At 37.4% G+C, this 5,334-nt stretch overlaps 1 long non-coding RNA gene across 1 annotated transcript; it reads right to left on the minus strand.

Annotated features, from left to right (window-relative positions):
- Positions 1-1,895: 1,895 nt before the first annotated feature.
- On the minus strand, positions 1,896-2,426 carry LOC131334667 (uncharacterized). Its single transcript, XR_009202231.1, has 3 exons — positions 2,223-2,426; positions 2,102-2,154; positions 1,896-2,014 (listed from the first exon to the last, which is right to left on the minus strand). It is a non-coding gene; the product is annotated as an uncharacterized LOC131334667 (long non-coding RNA).
- Positions 2,427-5,334: the final 2,908 nt, after the last annotated feature.

A 5,334-nucleotide genomic window follows, 5' to 3' on the forward strand; every position in this document is an offset into this window, starting at 1 on the left:
TTCATCTGAGCAAACTCAGTTTTTTCAATTACTTCACCAGAATTCTGAGGAGGCTTCACCTCCTTACTGATCTCATCTGGATGGATGCACGAGGCTTCCTCTTGCACCAGCACATCATACCGAACCCCATGCACTTCCATTTGAATCCACCTGTCAATCCTAGAGGGTTCCTCTGTGGCTATAAGGACTTTACCTTTTGCAAAAGAGATGTCCTTCAGGGATTCTTCATCCAACCTGATAAAGTCACCCCACACCTCCCCAATACTCTTGAATGATTCAACATTCCAAGAGTTAAGAGGCATGCCGAAACAGGTTAACCACACAAACCTTTCGGTACTCGCTGGCTCACCCTGCCATGGTTTCACCATAAGAAACCAGCGTGCCATCCACTGGCCTTTAATGAGACTGTCCCTAACTTTGCTGTTTGGAAAGGTAATGAGGATACGTCTACCTCCCATTGCTCTAAATTGAACATCCTTATCATATTCCTTATTGAAATTCTCCTTCAGAGTCCTCAATGAGACCACCCTGTTCATTGTAGCCACTGCACTCCGATGCAACCATCCGCTGCCAGAGCCATCAGATTTGATAATGATTTCCTTTTCCTTTAAGGGTCCAGGGTTAGAGGTCTCACCTTTCAACACTTGAGCAAAGGATCCCCTAGGAATTTTCCTATTCCATATAGACCTTCCACCCCCATTAATGGTGTGCAGCCCACCACCACTATCAAAGCTAGTGACAAACCTTTGACTGGATCCTCGTACCCTGTCCTCTGTGAACCTGGGCAGTTTGGGTTTGAGAATTTGTTTCCTCAGGTCAAAACAGGCCTCCTTGACAAATATTCTCTTATCATCCACCCATAATCCATTCATTTTGGAAACTGCCATGGCAGCTGACACATGGCAATTACCATACCTAACAAAACCAAACTTGCCACCAGTGCGATTACTCCTCTTCCTCGGAATGAAAGCATCCTTAACTACACCAAACTTGTTGAATGTCCTTGAGAGCCATATTTGATCCCTTTCCTCAGGAATGTTATCAACAAACAGAGTAAAGGTTTCCATTTCTTCTGAACCCCCAGCAACAAGGGATCGGTGGTGGTTTCTAATTACTGGGACCCATCCACCGGAGCCAGCCTTCTCACTTTCTTTCACTCTCACTCTCTCTCTCTGACTCTCTTATGTCTCTAGCCATTTTGTCTGTTGGTCGTCGCTCTGTATCGGCCGGGTATGTTCCTCATTGTAATCGTTCCAAATATTTATTGAGCACCAATTACATTTACATTTAGCACCAAATTAAATATAGTACAACTATGCATAGCTTAAATCGTCTTGTGAATATATATAACATGTTAACCTGTCATATATGTTCATAACAGATCCAAAAACAGAGCGTTGGCTGCCTTTCTTTATGAGCCTAAACTATTACGTGCCAAGACAGAGACACATTGTTGGATTTCTTGGCTTATGCACTGAAATTTATAGTTCAATTCGGTCCTGAATCGTATAGAAGATTCAACAGTAAACTTCAAGTTTTAAGGCAAGAGAGACGTAATGCATTTATTTCAACATGTACATTTATTCAGAAATTGTTAATTTTGTAAAAACCGTCATTCAAACAAATCTCTAGATTGCTTAGCCAAAAAAAAAACAAATCTCTGCATAAGATTCCGCAAACTCTCAAAGTTCTCTTTAGTAGTATTCAACTCGGTTGAACCAGCTCATGAGCAATTCATTGCGCTGCTTCCTTGTACTAGATTTGTTTGAAAAATTCTCCCTATTTTCTTATGACTAAACAAATTCCTCTATCCCCTCTTTGATTTCAACCTTTTTGCAAGAGAAATGGCTGAAATCACTTGGTGTGGTATAGAAGATCAAAGCATACATTGCAAGTAGGAATATGATCTCCGTCGCCGCTCTTCCTACTTCTGTTGTCCAAGTGAACTCACTGGCTTTTCCGATGTTAAAACCATATTCGACAGCATTTATTAGGAAGAGTGCTGCTCTTCCTACTTTTGTTGTCCAAGCGAACTCACTGGCTTTTTCGATGTTAAAACCATATCCGTCAGCATTTATTAGGAAGAGTGCTGCCCACACACAATACTGGTAAGCGGTGTAGCAACATTCAAACTTCATTTTCTCCTTGAAGTACCTGTCAACCAAAAGAATGAATTGCTAAGTACATAATGGAACGGACAAGATGTACAATATATTTCATACCTCGATAATTGGTTAAGACATTAGGGTTCTCGAATTCTGTGTCGATGTTTTTTAGACATGTCTCTTGCAAAAAGGTTGAAATCAAAGAGGGGAAAGAGGATTTGTAACAAAAGAGAGGATAGAGGATCATTGTAGATTCGTAATAAAAAAAGGAGGAGAGATGATATTTATGGTTTTGTAACATGAGAATAAGTACTAGTTATAGTTGTGAATGAATCAAGGATGAGAGAGAGAGAGAGAACCCCATTTTTTCAGTTTGTTTGATAGGGTAGCAAGTAGTGCAGTGCGCAATTTCAGTCGCTCGTCTTGGAAACCATTGGTTCAAATTGCTCATTGGCTCCTACAGATCTCTGTTCTGGCGATACCGTTATCATGCCAGGGTGACGTGTCAATTTAGGCCCTATTCCATGGGAAAGAAATTTTCCTATGAGAATTGGTTTCTCTCAATACCAGAAATAATAGGGAGCATATATATCAATCACCTTTAAACACTATCATTGCTTGGAGACCCTTTCAAACACAATGTCATAGATCACATCAGGTCTAAAAATATTGATCTTAATTGTTCATTTCGTAAATTTAAAAATTATTTTGGTAAAAAAAATATTCTGGGACACTGATACATGTAAAAACAAATTAAGTGTTATATTGAAGATCAGGTTAAGTTTAAAATCATATTTACTGTCTAACAAAGTATGAGTAGTTCGATCATTTTTTCATTTATCTCCAATCAAAACTATTTTTTTACAAGAATTGTATTTTTCTATGTGAAGTCTATGAATGGTGCAGTTGTGATCCATATTTTTTGGATCCGGGGATGCTGTAGCGCACCCCCGCACTATACATGTAGCGCAGCCTATCCGGTCGTCCATCTCAGCAATGGATGGCTCAAATTTTCATCCGAACAATGGATGGCTTGGATTTGTAAGAGCTTAGATTAAATCCGAGCCCTTCATATCAAGATGGACGGTTGGATCCGCCGCACTAAACTCCCAATCCATATTTTTTAAGCATAATTCCGGGCCGGTCCTATTTTTTAAGTTTATAGCTTGCAGGATCCTCCCCCAATAATTCCATGCCTTACTAGATCCTCCTCCAAATAAGTCTCACACACTTCTCTCCCTCTCTCACTAGTCACTACCATGTGCGCATTTAATGCCTTCACACACTACTCTCTCTCTCTCTCTCTCTCTCTCTCTCTCTCCTTTTATTTTTAAAGCTTAAAATGTTGCAATGTTTATAACTTTTATTGTTTCATGTCTATCTATTTTTGTAAAATCTATATATTTGAAATTTAGCTATAGAGATCTACCTAAGGAGGCCAATATTGAATATAAACTAGGAGACCAATATTAAGGACGAGATTGTTAAGATGAACAGTGATAAAAAATTGAGGAATAGGGTTGGGCAAGTTAAGATGCCTTACACTTTGTTGTGTCCAACTAGTCAAGATGGGCTCACTGGCAAAGGAATTGGAATTCCCAATAGTATTTCTATCTGACATATTTACTTACGATATTGCAGTTCCACAAAAACACATATATGAGATTGATTTTCTAAAAAAATACATTTTAACATAATTTGTAGGAGACATTAATTTGTGGTATGATAGAACCATAGTGTTTCTATGTTATGTAAAGTTGTATATCTTAGCAGCCTCGGGGAGCAAATTCTCTACTAACAGGGGTGGACTGGACGAACATGCCTTTAAGATTCTAATAAAAACACATTCATTTGAACCTAGTCGAAGAGACGAAATTTCAAAATTGACCATAAATTGCAAGAATTATGGCAGCAATACGTTAGATCACAACACAACAGCTTATCTTCTTCATGAGAAAATCTACAATACACACCCCTTAAGAGGGTATACCATATGCACCTATTTTATGGTTCATTCATAATATTTTAGTGTGTTTCGTAATTTTTGTTCTAGAATTCATAACCTTTCAGCAGTACGATTCGTAACATTTTCATTATGATTCATAACATTTTGGTGTATCTCGTAACATTTATACGATTCATAACTTTTTAGCAATACAATTCATAACATTTTCTTTATAATTCATAACATTTTGGGGGGTGCATATGATACACACCCAAATAAAAGGTGTGTATTGTAGTCTTTCCCTTCTTCATTGGTCCGTTTGCAAACAAATTTGAGCCTTTTGGGTTGAATCCAATTATCCAACAGTGTTGGAAACTAGAAAGTCATTGAAATTACAGTTCTGCTACCAATCGGTCAAGATTACTCCACGTATTGTGTGGCAAACAGGTCTGCATCGCTTTTCTATCTAATTATGTGTGTCGTGTCATCCTTGATTGTGAAATTTGAGAAAAGGAGCTTAGTGAGCGCTTGTTACATCTTCGTTTAGCAGTAAATAACCTACAACTATGCATAGCTTAAATCGTCATATCTATAACCTGTCTTATATGTTTAGAATTAACAGATCCAGAAACATAGAGCTGGCTGAGGGAGTGGTCCACTTTTTAAAAAAGTATTTTTTTTTCAAACGAAGGTAATTTCAAACTCACATATAATAAAAATAAAAAATATTTTTTTAATTTTTTTTTGCACCGTTTAAAAGATCTTAATTTGCACCGTTTAAAAGATCTAAATGAGATCTATCAAACAAGATCTATATTAATGGAAAAATTATTTACGTAAACACATAATTTTTGAACTTAAAATTACATTCTTTTTCAAAAAGCATTTTTTCCACAAAAGTGGAACATCACCTGACTATTTTTATGAGCCTAAACAATTAGGTGCCAAGAGATGAGCGATTTAGACACTAAGTCGGATTTCTTGGCTTATGCACTGTAATTCATAGTTCAATTCGGTCTTTGATCATATAGAAGAGACGTATCCAATTACATGATAGCAAATGAGCTCCCAAGCACCCGTAAAATACGAATATATCATAATTATATATTCCTATCAAGAAGAGAAAAATCTACGTGTTGCTCTCCGGCATCGTAGGAGATACAGTAAACCTGAAAAAGACTGTCAATTATATAATGGCCCCATTTATTTATTACTTTGTTCCCCCCCTCTCCCTTAGAGAGCATGTCATCATGTGGAGAATTTTATCTTTTGATCAGTTGTACG

The sequence above is a fragment of the Rhododendron vialii genome, chromosome 7a (genome assembly GCF_030253575.1).
Source record: "Rhododendron vialii isolate Sample 1 chromosome 7a, ASM3025357v1".
Taxonomy (NCBI): Eukaryota; Viridiplantae; Streptophyta; class Magnoliopsida; order Ericales; family Ericaceae; genus Rhododendron; species Rhododendron vialii.